Raw genomic sequence first — 20,736 nt, 5'->3', positions numbered from 1 at the left:
GACAGCGTATTTTATTAGAAACGTTTTGATGTATTATGTTTAATGTTTTGTTCATAATTAACTAAATAATGTACAAAAATTAATTTTCTCAAAAACTACCTTATGGATTTTGATAAAAATTACACCACAAGATAGCGCATATTATAAGAAACGTTTTGATGTATTATTTTATTGGAAACGTTTTGATGTATTATGTTTCATGTTTTGATCATAATTGACTAAATAATGTACAAAAATTAATTTTCTCAAAAACTACCTTATGGATTTTGATAAAAATTGCACCACAAGATAGCGTATTTTATTAGAAACGTTTTGATGTATTATGTTTAATGTTTTGATCATAATTGACTAAATAATGAACAAAAAATAATTTTCTCAAAAACTACCTTATGGATTTTGATAAAAATTACACCACAAGATAGCGTATTTTATTAGAAACGTTTTGATGTATTACGTTTAATGTTTTAATCATAATTGACTAAATAATGTACAAAAAATAATTTTCTCAAAAACTACCTTATGGATTTTGATAAAAATTACACCACAAGATAGCGTATTTTATTAGAAACGTTTTGATGTATTATGTTTAATGTTTTAATCATAATTGACTAAATAATGTACAAAAAATAATTTTCTCAAAAACTACCTTATGGATTTTGATAAAAATTACACCACAAGATAGCGTATTTTATTGAAAACGTTTTGATGTATTATGTTTCATGTTTTGATCATAATTGACTAAATAATGTACAAAAATTAATTTTCTCAAAAACTACCTTATGGATTTTGATAAAAATTACACCACAAGATAGCGCATATTATAAGAAACGTTTTGATGTATTATTTTATTGGAAACGTTTTGATGTATTATGTTTCATGTTTTGATCATAATTGACTAAATAATGTACAAAAATTAATTTTCTCAAAAACTACCTTATGGATTTTGATAAAAATTACACCACAAGATAGCGTATTTTATTAGAAACGTTTTGATGTATTATGTTTAATGTTTTGATCATAATTAACTAAATAATGTACAAAAATTAATTTTCTCAAAAACTACCTTATGGATTTTGATAAAAATTACACCACAAGATAGCGTATTTTATTGAAAACGTTTTGATGTATTATGTTTCATGTTTTGATCATAATTGACTAAATAATGTACAAAAATTAATTTTCTCAAAAACTACCTTATGGATTTTGATAAAAATTACACCACAAGATAGCGCATATTATAAGAAACGTTTTGATGTATTATTTTATTGGAAACGTTTTGATGTATTATGTTTCATGTTTTGATCATAATTGACTAAATAATGTACAAAAATTAATTTTCTCAAAAACTACCATATGGATTTTGATAAAATTTACACCACAAGATAGCGTATTTTATTAGAAACGTTTTGATGTATTATGTTTAATGTTTTGATCATAATTAACTAAATAATGTACAAAAATTAATTTTCTCAAAAACTACCTTATGGATTTTGATAAAAATTACACCACAAGATAGCGCATATTATAAGAAACGTTTTGATGTATTATTTTATTGGAAACGTTTTGATGTATTATGTTTCATGTTTTGATCATAATTGACTAAATAATGTACAAAAATTAATTTTCTCAAAAACTACCTTATGGATTTTGATAAAAATTACACCACAAGATAGCGTATTTTATTGAAAACGTTTTGATGTATTATGTTTCATGTTTTGATCATAATTGACTAAATAATGTACAAAAATTAATTTTCTCAAAAACTACCTTATGGATTTTGATAAAAATTACACCACAAGATAGCGCATATTATAAGAAACGTTTTGATGTATTATTTTATTGGAAACGTTTTGATGTATTATGTTTCATGTTTTGATCATAATTGACTAAATAATGTACAAAAATTAATTTTCTCAAAAACTACCTTATGGATTTTGATAAAAATTACACCACAAGATAGCGTATTTTATTAGAAACGTTTTGATGTATTATGTTTAATGTTTTGATCATAATTAACTAAATAATGTACAAAAATTAATTTTCTCAAAAACTACCTTATGGATTTTGATAAAAATTACACCACAAGATAGCGTATTTTATTGAAAACGTTTTGATGTATTATGTTTCATGTTTTGATCATAATTGACTAAATAATGTACAAAAATTAATTTTCTCAAAAACTACCTTATGGATTTTGATAAAAATTACACCACAAGATAGCGCATATTATAAGAAACGTTTTGATGTATTATTTTATTGGAAACGTTTTGATGTATTATGTTTCATGTTTTGATCATAATTGACTAAATAATGTACAAAAATTAATTTTCTCAAAAACTACCATATGGATTTTGATAAAATTTACACCACAAGATAGCGTATTTTATTAGAAACGTTTTGATGTATTATGTTTAATGTTTTGATCATAATTAACTAAATAATGTACAAAAATTAATTTTCTCAAAAACTACCTTATGGATTTTGATAAAAATTACACCACAAGATAGCGCATATTATAAGAAACGTTTTGATGTATTATTTTATTGGAAACGTTTTGATGTATTATGTTTCATGTTTTGATCATAATTGACTAAATAATGTACAAAAATTAATTTTCTCAAAAACCACCTTATGGATTTTGATAAAAATTACACCACAAGATAGCGTATTTTATTAGAAACGTTTTGATGTATTAAGTTTAATGTTTTGATCATAATTAACTAAATAATGTACAAAAATTAATTTTCTCAAAAACTACCTTATGGATTTTGATAAAAATTACACCACAAGATAGCGTATTTTATTGGAAACGTTTTGATGTATTATGTTTCATGTTTTGATCATAATTGACTAAATAATGTACAAAAATTAATTTTCTCAAAAACTACCTAATGGATTTTGATAAAAATTACACCACAAGATAGCGTATTTTATTTGAAACGTTTTGATGTATTATGTTTAATGTTTTGATCATAATTAACTAAATAATGTACAAAAATTAATTTTCTCAAAAACTACCTTATGGATTTTGATAAAAATTACACCACAAGATAGCGTATTTTATTAGAAACGTTTTGATGTATTATTTTATTGGAAACGTTTTGATGTATTATGTTTCATGTTTTGATCATAATTGACTAAATAATGTACAAAAATTAATTTTCTCAAAAACTACCTTATGGATTTTGATAAAAATTGCACCACAAGATAGCGTATTTTATTAGAAACGTTTTGATGTATTATGTTTAATGTTTTAACCATAATTGACTAAATAATGTACAAAAAATATTTTTTTCAAAAACTACCTAATGGATTTTGATAAAAATTACACCACAAGATAGCGTATTTTATTAGAAACGTTTTGATGTATTATGTTTAATGTTTTAATCATAATTGACTAAATAATGTACAAAAATTAATTTTCTCAAAAACTACTTTATGGATTTTGATAAAAATTGCACCACAAGATAGCGTATTTTATTAGAAACGTTTTGATGTATTATGTTTAATGTTTTAATCATAATTGACTAAATAATGTACAAAAAATAATTTTTTCAAAAACTACCTTATGGATTTTGATAAAAATTACACCACAAGATAGCGTAATTTATTAGAAACGTTTTGATGTATTATGTTTCATGTTTTGATCATAATTGACTAAATAATGTACAAAAATTAATTTTCTCAAAAACTACCTTATGGATTTTGATAAAAATTGCACCACAAGATAGCGTATTTTATTAGAAACGTTTTGATGTATTATGTTTAATGTTTTAATCATAATTGACTAAATAATGTACAAAAAATAATTTTTTCAAAAACTACCTTATGGATTTTGATAAAAATTACACCACAAGATAGCGTATTTTATTAGAAACGTTTTGATGTATTATGTTTAATGTTTTGATCATTATTAACTAAATAATGTACAAAAATTAATTTTCTCAAAAACTACCTTATGGATTTTGATAAAAATTACACCACAAGATAGCGCATATTATAAGAAACGTTTTGATGTATTATTTTATTGGAAACGTTTTGATGTATTATGTTTCATGTTTTGATCATAATTGACTAAATAATGTACAAAAATTAATTTTCTCAAAAACTACCTTATGGATTTTGATAAAAATTACACCACAAGATAGCGCATATTATAAGAAATGTTTTGATGTATTATTTTATTGGAAACGTTTTGATGTATTATGTTTCATGTTTTGATCATAATTGACTAAATAATGTACAAAAATTAATTTTCTCAAAAACTACCTTATGGATTTTGATAAAAATTACACCACAAGATAGCGTATTTTATTAGAAACGTTTTGATGTATTATGTTTAATGTTTTGATCATAATTAACTAAAAAATGTACAAAAATTAATTTTCTCAAAAACTACCTTATGGATTTTGATAAAAATTACACCACAAGATAGCGTATTTTATTAGAAACGTTTTGATGTATTACGTTTAATGTTTTAATCATAATTGACTAAATAATGTACAAAAAATAATTTTCTCAAAAACTACCTTATGGATTTTGATAAAAATTACACCACAAGATAGCGTATTTTATTAGAAACGTTTTGATGTATTATGTTTAATGTTTTGATCATAATTAACTAAATAATGTACAAAAATTAATTTTCTCAAAAACTACCTTATGGATTTTGATAAAAATTACACCACAAGATAGCGTATTTTATTGGAAACGTTTTGATGTATTATGTTTCATGTTTTGATCATAATTGACTAAATAATGTACAAAAATTAATTTTCTCAAAAACTACCTAATGGATTTTGATAAAAATTACACCACAAGATAGCGTATTTTATTTGAAACGTTTTGATGTATTATGTTTAATGTTTTGATCATAATTAACTAAATAATGTACAAAAATTAATTTTCTCAAAAACTACCTTATGGATTTTGATAAAAATTGCACCACAAGATAGCGTATTTTATTAGAAACGTTTTGATGTATTATTTTATTGGAAACGTTTTGATGTATTATGTTTCATGTTTTGATCATAATTGACTAAATAATGTACAAAAATTAATTTTCTCAAAAACTACCTTATGGATTTTGATAAAAATTGCACCACAAGATAGCGTATTTTATTAGAAACGTTTTGATGTATTATGTTTAATGTTTTAACCATAATTGACTAAATAATGTACAAAAAATATTTTTTTCAAAAACTACCTAATGGATTTTGATAAAAATTACACCACAAGATAGCGTATTTTATTAGAAACGTTTTGATGTATTATGTTTAATGTTTTAATCATAATTGACTAAATAATGTACAAAAATTAATTTTCTCAAAAACTACTTTATGGATTTTGATAAAAATTGCACCACAAGATAGCGTATTTTATTAGAAACGTTTTTATGTATTATGTTTAATGTTTTAATCATAATTGACTAAATAATGTACAAAAAATAATTTTTTCAAAAACTACCTTATGGATTTTGATAAAAATTACACCACAAGATAGCGTAATTTATTAGAAACGTTTTGATGTATTATGTTTCATGTTTTGATCATAATTGACTAAATAATGTACAAAAATTAATTTTCTCAAAAACTACCTTATGGATTTTGATAAAAATTGCACCACAAGATAGCGTATTTTATTAGAAACGTTTTGATGTATTATGTTTAATGTTTTAATCATAATTGACTAAATAATGTACAAAAAATAATTTTTTCAAAAACTACCTTATGGATTTTGATAAAAATTACACCACAAGATAGCGTATTTTATTAGAAACGTTTTGATGTATTATGTTTAATGTTTTGATCATTATTAACTAAATAATGTACAAAAATTAATTTTCTCAAAAACTACCTTATGGATTTTGATAAAAATTACACCACAAGATAGCGCATATTATAAGAAACGTTTTGATGTATTATTTTATTGGAAACGTTTTGATGTATTATGTTTCATGTTTTGATCATAATTGACTAAATAATGTACAAAAATTAATTTTCTCAAAAACTACCTTATGGATTTTGATAAAAATTACACCACAAGATAGCGCATATTATAAGAAATGTTTTGATGTATTATTTTATTGGAAACGTTTTGATGTATTATGTTTCATGTTTTGATCATAATTGACTAAATAATGTACAAAAATTAATTTTCTCAAAAACTACCTTATGGATTTTGATAAAAATTACACCACAAGATAGCGTATTTTATTAGAAACGTTTTGATGTATTATGTTTAATGTTTTGATCATAATTAACTAAAAAATGTACAAAAATTAATTTTCTCAAAAACTACCTTATGGATTTTGATAAAAATTACACCACAAGATAGCGTATTTTATTAGAAACGTTTTGATGTATTACGTTTAATGTTTTAATCATAATTGACTAAATAATGTACAAAAAATAATTTTCTCAAAAACTACCTTATGGATTTTGATAAAAATTACACCACAAGATAGCGTATTTTATTAGAAACGTTTTGATGTATTATGTTTAATGTTTTGATCATAATTAACTAAATAATGTACAAAAATTAATTTTCTCAAAAACTACCTTATGGATTTTGATAAAAATTACACCACAAGATAGCGCATATTATAAGAAACGTTTTGATGTATTATTTTATTGGAAACGTTTTGATGTATTATGTTTAATGTTTTGATCATAATTAACTAAATAATGTACAAAAATTAATTTTCTCAAAAACTACCTTATGGATTTTGATAAAAATTACACCACAAGATAGCGTATTTTATTAGAAACGTTTTGATGTATTATGTTTAATGTTTTGATCATAATTGACTAAATAATGTACAAAAAATAATTTTTTCAAAAACTACCTTATGGATTTTGATAAAAATTACACCACAAGATAGCGCATATTATAAGAAATGTTTTGATGTATTATTTTATTGGAAACGTTTTGATGTATTATGTTTCATGTTTTGATCATAATTGACTAAATAATGTACAAAAATTAATTTTTTCAAAAACTACCTTATGGATTTTGATAAAAATTACACCACAAGATAGCGTATTTTATTAGAAACGTTTTGATGTATTATGTTTAATGTTTTGATCATTATTAACTAAATAATGTACAAAAATTAATTTTCTCAAAAACTACCTTATGGATTTTGATAAAAATTACACCACAAGATAGCGCATATTATAAGAAACGTTTTGATGTATTATTTTATTGGAAACGTTTTGATGTATTATGTTTCATGTTTTGATCATAATTGACTAAATAATGTACAAAAATTAATTTTCTCAAAAACTACCTTATGGATTTTGATAAAAATTACACCACAAGATAGCGCATATTATAAGAAATGTTTTGATGTATTATTTTATTGGAAACGTTTTGATGTATTATGTTTCATGTTTTGATCATAATTGACTAAATAATGTACAAAAATTAATTTTCTCAAAAACTACCTTATGGATTTTGATAAAAATTGCACCACAAGATAGCGTATTTTATTAGAAACGTTTTGATGTATTATGTTTAATGTTTTAATCATAATTGACTAAATAATGTACAAAAAATAATTTTTTCAAAAACTACCTTATGGATTTTGATAAAAATTACACCACAAGATAGCGTATTTTATTAGAAACGTTTTGATGTATTATGTTTAATGTTTTGATCATTATTAATTTATTTATTATAAGAAATGTTTTGATGTATTATTTTATTGGAAACGTTTTGATGTATTATGTTTCATGTTTTGATCATAATTGACTAAATAATGTACAAAAATTAATTTTCTCAAAAACTACCTTATGGATTTTGATAAAAATTACACCACAAGATAGCGCATATTATAAGAAATGTTTTGATGTATTATTTTATTGGAAACGTTTTGATGTATTATGTTTCATGTTTTGATCATAATTGACTAAATAATGTACAAAAATTAATTTTTTCAAAAACTACCTTATGGATTTTGATAAAAATTACACCACAAGATAGCGTATTTTATTAGAAACGTTTTGATGTATTATGTTTAATGTTTTGATCATTATTAACTAAATAATGTACAAAAATTAATTTTCTCAAAAACTACCTTATGGATTTTGATAAAAATTACACCACAAGATAGCGCATATTATAAGAAACGTTTTGATGTATTATTTTATTGGAAACGTTTTGATGTATTATGTTTCATGTTTTGATCATAATTGACTAAATAATGTACAAAAATTAATTTTCTCAAAAACTACCTTATGGATTTTGATAAAAATTACACCACAAGATAGCGCATATTATAAGAAATGTTTTGATGTATTATTTTATTGGAAACGTTTTGATGTATTATGTTTCATGTTTTGATCATAATTGACTAAATAATGTACAAAAATTAATTTTCTCAAAAACTACCTTATGGATTTTGATAAAAATTACACCACAAGATAGCGTATTTTATTAGAAACGTTTTGATGTATTATGTTTAATGTTTTGATCATAATTAACTAAAAAATGTACAAAAATTAATTTTCTCAAAAACTACCTTATGGATTTTGATAAAAATTACACCACAAGATAGCGTATTTTATTAGAAACGTTTTGATGTATTACGTTTAATGTTTTAATCATAATTGACTAAATAATGTACAAAAAATAATTTTCTCAAAAACTACCTTATGGATTTTGATAAAAATTACACCACAAGATAGCGCATATTATAAGAAACGTTTTGATGTATTATTTTATTGGAAACGTTTTGATGTATTATGTTTCATGTTTTGATCATAATTAACTAAATAATGTACAAAAATTAATTTTTTCAAAAACTACCTTATGGATTTTGATAAAAATTACACCACAAGATAGCGTATTTTATTAGAAACGTTTTGATGTATTATGTTTCATGTTTTGATCATAATTGACTAAATAATGTACAAAAATTAATTTTCTCAAAAACTACCTTATGGATTTTGATAAAAATTGCACCACAAGATAGCGTATTTTATTAGAAACGTTTTGATGTATTATGTTTAATGTTTTAATCATAATTGACTAAATAATGTACAAAAAATAATTTTTTCAAAAACTACCTTATGGATTTTGATAAAAATTACACCACAAGATAGCGTATTTTATTAGAAACGTTTTGATGTATTATGTTTAATGTTTTGATCATAATTAACTAAATAATGTACAAAAATTAATTTTCTCAAAAACTACCTTATGGATTTTGATAAAAATTACTTCACAAGATAGCGCATATTATAAGAAACGTTTTGATGTATTATTTTATTGGAAACGTTTTGATGTATTATGTTTCATGTTTTGATCATAATTGACTAAATAATGTACAAAAATTAATTTTCTCAAAAACTACCTTATGGATTTTGATAAAAATTACACCACAAGATAGCGCATATTATAAGAAATGTTTTGATGTATTATTTTATTGGAAACGTTTTGATGTATTATGTTTCATGTTTTGATCATAATTGACTAAATAATGTACAAAAATTAATTTTCTCAAAAACTACCTTATGGATTTTGATAAAAATTACACCACAAGATAGCGTATTTTATTAGAAACGTTTTGATGTATTATGTTTAATGTTTTGATCATAATTAACTAAAAAATGTACAAAAATTAATTTTCTCAAAAACTACCTTATGGATTTTGATAAAAATTACACCACAAGATAGCGTATTTTATTAGAAACGTTTTGATGTATTACGTTTAATGTTTTAATCATAATTGACTAAATAATGTACAAAAAATAATTTTCTCAAAAACTACCTTATGGATTTTGATAAAAATTACACCACAAGATAGCGTATTTTATTAGAAACGTTTTGATGTATTATGTTTAATGTTTTGATCATAATTAACTAAATAATGTACAAAAATTAATTTTCTCAAAAACTACCTTATGGATTTTGATAAAAATTACACCACAAGATAGCGCATATTATAAGAAACGTTTTGATGTATTATTTTATTGGAAACGTTTTGATGTATTATGTTTAATGTTTTGATCATAATTAACTAAATAATGTACAAAAATTAATTTTTTCAAAAACTACCTTATGGATTTTGATAAAAATTACACCACAAGATAGCGCATATTATAAGAAACGTTTTGATGTATTATTTTATTGGAAACGTTTTGATGTATTATGTTTCATGTTTTGATCATAATTAACTAAATAATGTACAAAAATTAATTTTTTCAAAAACTACCTTATGGATTTTGATAAAAATTACACCACAAGATAGCGTATTTTATTAGAAACGTTTTGATGTATTATGTTTAATGTTTTGATCATAATTAACTAAATAATGTACAAAAATTAATTTTCTCAAAAACTACCTTATGGATTTTGATAAAAATTACACCACAAGATAGCGTATTTTATTAGAAACGTTTTGATGTATTATGTTTAATGTTTTGATCATAATTAACTAAATAATGTACAAAAATTAATTTTCTCAAAAACTACCTTATGGATTTTGATAAAAATTACACCACAAGATAGCGCATATTATAAGAAACGTTTTGATGTATTATTTTATTGGAAACGTTTTGATGTATTATGTTTCATGTTTTGATCATAATTAACTAAATAATGTACAAAAATTAATTTTTTCAAAAACTACCTTATGGATTTTGATAAAAATTACACCACAAGATAGCGTATTTTATTAGAAACGTTTTGATGTATTATGTTTAATGTTTTGATCATAATTAACTAAATAATGTACAAAAATTAATTTTCTCAAAAACTACCTTATGGATTTTGATAAAAATTACACCACAAGATAGCGTATTTTATTAGAAACGTTTTGATGTATTATGTTTAATGTTTTGATCATAATTGACTAAAAAATGTACAAAAAATAATTTTTTCAAAAACTACCTTATGGATTTTGATAAAAATTACACCACAAGATAGCGTATTTTATTAGAAACGTTTTGATGTATTATGTTTCATGTTTTGATCATGATTGACTAAATAATGTACAAAAATTAATTTTCTCAAAAACTACCTTATGGATTTTGATAAAAATTGCACCACAAGATAGCGTATTTTATTAGAAACGTTTTGATGTATTATTTTATTGGAAACGTTTTGATGTATTATGTTTCATGTTTTGATCATAATTAACTAAATAATGTACAAAAATTAATTTTCTCAAAAACTACCTTATGGATTTTGATAAAAATTACACCACAAGATAGCGTATTTTATTGGAAACGTTTTGATGTATTATGTTTCATGTTTTGATCATAATTAACTAAAAAATGTACAAAAATTAATTTTCTCAAAAACTACCTTATGGATTTTGATAAAAATTACACCACAAGATAGCGTATTTTATTAGAAACGTTTTGATGTATTACGTTTAATGTTTTAATCATAATTGACTAAATAATGTACAAAAAATAATTTTCTCAAAAACTACCTTATGGATTTTGATAAAAATTACACCACAAGATAGCGTATTTTATTAGAAACGTTTTGATGTATTATGTTTAATGTTTTGATCATAATTAACTAAATAATGTACAAAAATTAATTTTCTCAAAAACTACCTTATGGATTTTGATAAAAATTACTTCACAAGATAGCGCATATTATAAGAAACGTTTTGATGTATTATTTTATTGGAAACGTTTTGATGTATTATGTTTCATGTTTTGATCATAATTGACTAAATAATGTACAAAAATTAATTTTCTCAAAAACTACCTTATGGATTTTGATAAAAATTACACCACAAGATAGCGCATATTATAAGAAATGTTTTGATGTATTATTTTATTGGAAACGTTTTGATGTATTATGTTTCATGTTTTGATCATAATTGACTAAATAATGTACAAAAATTAATTTTCTCAAAAACTACCTTATGGATTTTGATAAAAATTACACCACAAGATAGCGTATTTTATTAGAAACGTTTTGATGTATTATGTTTAATGTTTTGATCATAATTAACTAAAAAATGTACAAAAATTAATTTTCTCAAAAACTACCTTATGGATTTTGATAAAAATTACACCACAAGATAGCGTATTTTATTAGAAACGTTTTGATGTATTACGTTTAATGTTTTAATCATAATTGACTAAATAATGTACAAAAAATAATTTTCTCAAAAACTACCTTATGGATTTTGATAAAAATTACACCACAAGATAGCGTATTTTATTAGAAACGTTTTGATGTATTATGTTTAATGTTTTGATCATAATTAACTAAATAATGTACAAAAATTAATTTTCTCAAAAACTACCTTATGGATTTTGATAAAAATTACACCACAAGATAGCGCATATTATAAGAAACGTTTTGATGTATTATTTTATTGGAAACGTTTTGATGTATTATGTTTAATGTTTTGATCATAATTAACTAAATAATGTACAAAAATTAATTTTCTCAAAAACTACCTTATGGATTTTGATAAAAATTACACCACAAGATAGCGCATATTATAAGAAACGTTTTGATGTATTATTTTATTGGAAACGTTTTGATGTATTATGTTTCATGTTTTGATCATAATTAACTAAATAATGTACAAAAATTAATTTTTTCAAAAACTACCTTATGGATTTTGATAAAAATTACACCACAAGATAGCGTATTTTATTAGAAACGTTTTGATGTATTATGTTTAATGTTTTGATCATAATTAACTAAATAATGTACAAAAATTAATTTTCTCAAAAACTACCTTATGGATTTTGATAAAAATTACACCACAAGATAGCGTATTTTATTAGAAACGTTTTGATGTATTATGTTTAATGTTTTGATCATAATTAACTAAATAATGTACAAAAATTAATTTTCTCAAAAACTACCTTATGGATTTTGATAAAAATTACTTCACAAGATAGCGCATATTATAAGAAACGTTTTGATGTATTATTTTATTGGAAACGTTTTGATGTATTATGTTTCATGTTTTGATCATAATTGACTAAATAATGTACAAAAATTAATTTTCTCAAAAACTACCTTATGGATTTTGATAAAAATTACACCACAAGATAGCGCATATTATAAGAAATGTTTTGATGTATTATTTTATTGGAAACGTTTTGATGTATTATGTTTCATGTTTTGATCATAATTGACTAAATAATGTACAAAAATTAATTTTCTCAAAAACTACCTTATGGATTTTGATAAAAATTACACCACAAGATAGCGTATTTTATTAGAAACGTTTTGATGTATTATGTTTAATGTTTTGATCATAATTAACTAAAAAATGTACAAAAATTAATTTTCTCAAAAACTACCTTATGGATTTTGATAAAAATTACACCACAAGATAGCGTATTTTATTAGAAACGTTTTGATGTATTACGTTTAATGTTTTAATCATAATTGACTAAATAATGTACAAAAAATAATTTTCTCAAAAACTACCTTATGGATTTTGATAAAAATTACACCACAAGATAGCGTATTTTATTAGAAACGTTTTGATGTATTATGTTTAATGTTTTGATCATAATTAACTAAATAATGTACAAAAATTAATTTTCTCAAAAACTACCTTATGGATTTTGATAAAAATTACACCACAAGATAGCGCATATTATAAGAAACGTTTTGATGTATTATTTTATTGGAAACGTTTTGATGTATTATGTTTAATGTTTTGATCATAATTGACTAAATAATGTACAAAAATTAATTTTCTCAAAAACTACCTTATGGATTTTGATAAAAATTACACCACAAGATAGCGCATATTATAAGAAACGTTTTGATGTATTATTTTATTGGAAACGTTTTGATGTATTATGTTTCATGTTTTGATCATAATTAACTAAATAATGTACAAAAATTAATTTTTTCAAAAACTACCTTATGGATTTTGATAAAAATTACACCACAAGATAGCGTATTTTATTAGAAACGTTTTGATGTATTATGTTTAATGTTTTGATCATAATTAACTAAATAATGTACAAAAATTAATTTTCTCAAAAACTACCTTATGGATTTTGATAAAAATTACACCACAAGATAGCGTATTTTATTAGAAACGTTTTGATGTATTATGTTTAATGTTTTGATCATAATTAACTAAATAATGTACAAAAATTAATTTTCTCAAAAACTACCTTATGGATTTTGATAAAAATTACACCACAAGATAGCGCATATTATAAGAAACGTTTTGATGTATTATTTTATTGGAAACGTTTTGATGTATTATGTTTCATGTTTTGATCATAATTAACTAAATAATGTACAAAAATTAATTTTTTCAAAAACTACCTTATGGATTTTGATAAAAATTACACCACAAGATAGCGTATTTTATTAGAAACGTTTTGATGTATTATGTTTAATGTTTTGATCATAATTAACTAAATAATGTACAAAAATTAATTTTCTCAAAAACTACCTTATGGATTTTGATAAAAATTACACCACAAGATAGCGTATTTTATTAGAAACGTTTTGATGTATTATGTTTAATGTTTTGATCATAATTGACTAAATAATGTACAAAAAATAATTTTTTCAAAAACTACCTTATGGATTTTGATAAAAATTACACCACAAGATAGCGTATTTTATTAGAAACGTTTTGATGTATTATGTTTCATGTTTTGATCATGATTGACTAAATAATGTACAAAAATTAATTTTCTCAAAAACTACCTTATGGATTTTGATAAAAATTGCACCACAAGATAGCGTATTTTATTAGAAACGTTTTGATGTATTATTTTATTGGAAACGTTTTGATGTATTATGTTTCATGTTTTGATCATAATTAACTAAATAATGTACAAAAATTAATTTTCTCAAAAACTACCTTATGGATTTTGATAAAAATTACACCACAAGATAGCGTATTTTATTGGAAACGTTTTGATGTATTATGTTTCATGTTTTGATCATAATTAACTAAAAAATGTACAAAAATTAATTTTCTCAAAAACTACCTTATGGATTTTGATAAAAATTACACCACAAGATAGCGTATTTTATTAGAAACGTTTTGATGTATTACGTTTAATGTTTTAATCATAATTGACTAAATAATGTACAAAAAATAATTTTCTCAAAAACTACCTTATGGATTTTGATAAAAATTACACCACAAGATAGCGTATTTTATTAGAAACGTTTTGATGTATTATGTTTAATGTTTTGATCATAATTAACTAAATAATGTACAAAAATTAATTTTCTCAAAAACTACCTTATGGATTTTGATAAAAATTACTTCACAAGATAGCGCATATTATAAGAAACGTTTTGATGTATTATTTTATTGGAAACGTTTTGATGTATTATGTTTCATGTTTTGATCATAATTGACTAAATAATGTACAAAAATTAATTTTCTCAAAAACTACCTTATGGATTTTGATAAAAATTACACCACAAGATAGCGCATATTATAAGAAATGTTTTGATGTATTATTTTATTGGAAACGTTTTGATGTATTATGTTTCATGTTTTGATCATAATTGACTAAATAATGTACAAAAATTAATTTTCTCAAAAACTACCTTATGGATTTTGATAAAAATTACACCACAAGATAGCGTATTTTATTAGAAACGTTTTGATGTATTATGTTTAATGTTTTGATCATAATTAACTAAAAAATGTACAAAAATTAATTTTCTCAAAAACTACCTTATGGATTTTGATAAAAATTACACCACAAGATAGCGTATTTTATTAGAAACGTTTTGATGTATTACGTTTAATGTTTTAATCATAATTGACTAAATAATGTACAAAAAATAATTTTCTCAAAAACTACCTTATGGATTTTGATAAAAATTACACCACAAGATAGCGTATTTTATTAGAAACGTTTTGATGTATTATGTTTAATGTTTTGATCATAATTAACTAAATAATGTACAAAAATTAATTTTCTCAAAAACTACCTTATGGATTTTGATAAAAATTACACCACAAGATAGCGTATATTATAAGAAACGTTTTGATGTATTATTTTATTGGAAACGTTTTGATGTATTATGTTTAATGTTTTGATCATAATTAACTAAATAATGTACAAAAATTAATTTTCTCAAAAACTACCTTATGGATTTTGATAAAAATTACACCACAAGATAGCGCATATTATAAGAAACGTTTTGATGTATTATTTTATTGGAAACGTTTTGATGTATTATGTTTCATGTTTTGATCATAATTAACTAAATAATGTACAAAAATTAATTTTTTCAAAAACTACCTTATGGATTTTGATAAAAATTACACCACAAGATAGCGTATTTTATTAGAAACGTTTTGATGTATTATGTTTAATGTTTTGATCATAATTAACTAAATAATGTACAAAAATTAATTTTCTCAAAAACTACCTTATGGATTTTGATAAAAATTACACCACAAGATAGCGTATTTTATTAGAAACGTTTTGATGTATTATGTTTAATGTTTTGATCATAATTGACTAAATAATGTACAAAAAATAATTTTTTCAAAAACTACCTTATGGATTTTGATAAAAATTACACCACAAGATAGCGTATTTTATTAGAAACGTTTTGATGTATTATGTTTCATGTTTTGATCATGATTGACTAAATAATGTACAAAAATTAATTTTCTCAAAAACTACCTTATGGATTTTGATAAAAATTGCACCACAAGATAGCGTATTTTATTAGAAACGTTTTGATGTATTATTTTATTGGAAACGTTTTGATGTATTATGTTTCATGTTTTGATCATAATTAACTAAATAATGTACAAAAATTAATTTTCTCAAAAACTACCTTATGGATTTTGATAAAAATTACACCACAAGATAGCGTATTTTATTGGAAACGTTTTGATGTATTATGTTTCATGTTTTGATCATAATTAACTAAATAATGTACAAAAATTAATTTTTTCAAAAACTACCTTATGGATTTTGATAAAAATTACACCACAAGATAGCGTATTTTATTAGAAACGTTTTGATGTATTATGTTTAATGTTTTGATCATAATTGACTAAATAATGTACAAAAAATAATTTTTTCAAAAACTACCTTATGGATTTTGATAAAAATTACACCACAAGATAGCGTATTTTATTAGAAACGTTTTGATGTATTATGTTTCATGTTTTGATCATAATTAACTAAATAATGTACAAAAATTAATTTTCTCAAAAACTACCTTATGGATTTTGATAAAAATTACTTCACAAGATAGCGCATATTATAAGAAACGTTTTGATGTATTATTTTATTGGAAACGTTTTGATGTATTATGTTTCATGTTTTGATCATAATTGACTAAATAATGTACAAAAATTAATTTTCTCAAAAACTACCTTATGGATTTTGATAAAAATTACACCACAAGATAGCGCATATTATAAGAAATGTTTTGATGTATTATTTTATTGGAAACGTTTTGATGTATTATGTTTTATGTTTTGATCATAATTGACTAAATAATGTACAAAAATTAATTTTCTCAAAAACTACCTTATGGATTTTGATAAAAATTACACCACAAGATAGCGTATTTTATTAGAAACGTTTTGATGTATTATGTTTAATGTTTTGATCATAATTAACTAAAAAATGTACAAAAATTAATTTTCTCAAAAACTACCTTATGGATTTTGATAAAAATTACACCACAAGATAGCGTATTTTATTAGAAACGTTTTGATGTATTACGTTTAATGTTTTAATCATAATTGACTAAATAATGTACAAAAAATAATTTTCTCAAAAACTACCTTATGGATTTTGATAAAAATTACACCACAAGATAGCGTATTTTATTAGAAACGTTTTGATGTATTATGTTTAATGTTTTGATCATAATTAACTAAATAATGTACAAAAATTAATTTTCTCAAAAACTACCTTATGGATTTTGATAAAAATTACACCACAAGATAGCGCATATTATAAGAAACGTTTTGATGTATTATTTTATTGGAAACGTTTTGATGTATTATGTTTCATGTTTTGATCATAATTAACTAAATAATGTACAAAAATTAATTTTTTCAAAAACTACCTTATGGATTTTGATAAAAATTACACCACAAGATAGCGTATTTTATTAGAAACGTTTTGATGTATTATGTTTAATGTTTTGATCATAATTAACTAAATAATGTACAAAAATTAATTTTCTCAAAAACTACCTTATGGATTTTGATAAAAATTACACCACAAGATAGCGTATTTTATTAGAAACGTTTTGATGTATTATGTTTAATGTTTTGATCATAATTGACTAAATAATGTACAAAAAATAATTTTTTCAAAAACTACCTTATGGATTTTGATAAAAATTACACCACAAGATAGCGTATTTTATTAGAAACGTTTTGATGTATTATGTTTCATGTTTTGATCATGATTGACTAAATAATGTACAAAAATTAATTTTCTCAAAAACTACCTTATGGATTTTGATAAAAATTGCACCACAAGATAGCGTATTTTATTAGAAACGTTTTGATGTATTATTTTATTGGAAACGTTTTGATGTATTATGTTTCATGTTTTGATCATAATTAACTAAATAATGTACAAAAATTAATTTTCTCAAAAACTACCTTATGGATTTTGATAAAAATTACACCACAAGATAGCGTATTTTATTGGAAACGTTTTGATGTATTATGTTTCATGTTTTGATCATAATTAACTAAAAAATGTACAAAAATTAATTTTCTCAAAAACTACCTTATGGATTTTGATAAAAATTACACCACAAGATAGCGTATTTTATTAGAAACGTTTTGATGTATTACGTTTAATGTTTTAATCATAATTGACTAAATAATGTACAAAAAATAATTTTCTCAAAAACTACCTTATGGATTTTGATAAAAATTACACCACAAGATAGCGTATTTTATTAGAAACGTTTTGATGTATTATGTTTAATGTTTTGATCATAATTAACTAAATAATGTACAAAAATTAATTTTCTCAAAAACTACCTTATGGATTTTGATAAAAATTACACCACAAGATAGCGCATATTATAAGAAACGTTTTGATGTATTATTTTATTGGAAACGTTTTGATGTATTATGTTTCATGTTTTGATCATAATTAACTAAATAATGTACAAAAATTAATTTTTTCAAAAACTACCTTATGGATTTTGATAAAAATTACACCACAAGATAGCGTATTTTATTAGAAACGTTTTGATGTATTATGTTTAATGTTTTGATCATAATTAACTAAATAATGTACAAAAATTAATTTTCTCAAAAACTACCTTATGGATTTTGATAAAAATTACACCACAAGATAGCGTATTTTATTAGAAACGTTTTGATGTATTATGTTTAATGTTTTGATCATAATTGACTAAATAATGTACAAAAATTAATTTTCTCAAAAACTACCTTATGGATTTTGATAAAAATTACACCACAAGATAGCGTATTTTATTAGAAACGTTTTGATGTATTATTTTATTGGAAACGTTTTGATGTATTATGTTTCATGTTTTGATCATAATTAACTAAATAATGTACAAAAATTAATTTTCTCAAAAACTACCTTATGGATTTTGATAAAAATTACACCACAAGATAGCGTATTTTATTGGAAACGTTTTGATGTATTATGTTTCATGTTTTGATCATAATTAACTAAAAAATGTACAAAAATTAATTTTCTCAAAAACTACCTTATGGATTTTGATAAAAATTACACCACAAGATAGCGTATTTTATTAGAAACGTTTTGATGTATTACGTTTAATGTTTTAATCATAATTGACTAAATAATGTACAAAAAATAATTTTCTCAAAAACTACCTTATGGATTTTGATAAAAATTACACCACAAGATAGCGTATTTTATTAGAAACGTTTTGATGTATTATGTTTAATGTTTTGATCATAATTAACTAAATAATGTACAAAAATTAATTTTCTCAAAAACTACCTTATGGATTTTGATAAAAATTACTTCACAAGATAGCGCATATTATAAGAAACGTTTTGATGTATTATTTTATTGGAAACGTTTTGATGTATTATGTTTCATGTTTTGATCATAATTGACTAAATAATGTACAAAAATTAATTTTCTCAAAAACTACCTTATGGATTTTGATAAAAATTACACCACAAGATAGCGCATATTATAAGAAATGTTTTGATGTATTATTTTATTGGAAACGTTTTGATGTATTATGTTTCATGTTTTGATCATAATTGACTAAATAATGTACAAAAATTAATTTTCTCAAAAACTACCTTATGGATTTTGATAAAAATTACACCACAAGATAGCGTATTTTATTAGAAACGTTTTGATGTATTATGTTTAATGTTTTGATCATAATTAACTAAAAAATGTACAAAAATTAATTTTCTCAAAAACTACCTTATGGATTTTGATAAAAATTACACCACAAGATAGCGTATTTTATTAGAAACGTTTTGATGTATTACGTTTAATGTTTTAATCATAATTGACTAAATAATGTACAAAAAATAATTTTCTCAAAAACTACCTTATGGATTTTGATAAAAATTACACCACAAGATAGCGTATTTTATTAGAAACGTTTTGATGTATTATGTTTAATGTTTTGATCATAATTAACTAAATAATGTACAAAAATTAATTTTCTCAAAAACTACCTTATGGATTTTGATAAAAATTACACCACAAGATAGCGCATATTATAAGAAACGTTTTGATGTATTATTTTATTGGAAACGTTTTGATGTAT

At 22.3% G+C, this 20,736-nt stretch overlaps 1 protein-coding gene across 1 annotated transcript in view; it reads left to right on the top strand.

Annotated features, from left to right (window-relative positions):
• The window catches only part of LOC125062028 (aldo-keto reductase AKR2E4-like), a 243,300-nt gene that overhangs the window by 184,920 nt on the left and 37,644 nt on the right, over positions 1–20,736 (top strand). The gene's annotated exons all lie outside the window — the stretch shown is intronic.

This window comes from Pieris napi, chromosome W (genome assembly GCF_905475465.1).
Source record: "Pieris napi chromosome W, ilPieNapi1.2, whole genome shotgun sequence".
In the NCBI taxonomy this organism is placed as follows: domain Eukaryota; kingdom Metazoa; phylum Arthropoda; class Insecta; order Lepidoptera; family Pieridae; genus Pieris; species Pieris napi.
This window is presented reverse-complemented; position numbering and strand designations above follow the sequence as displayed.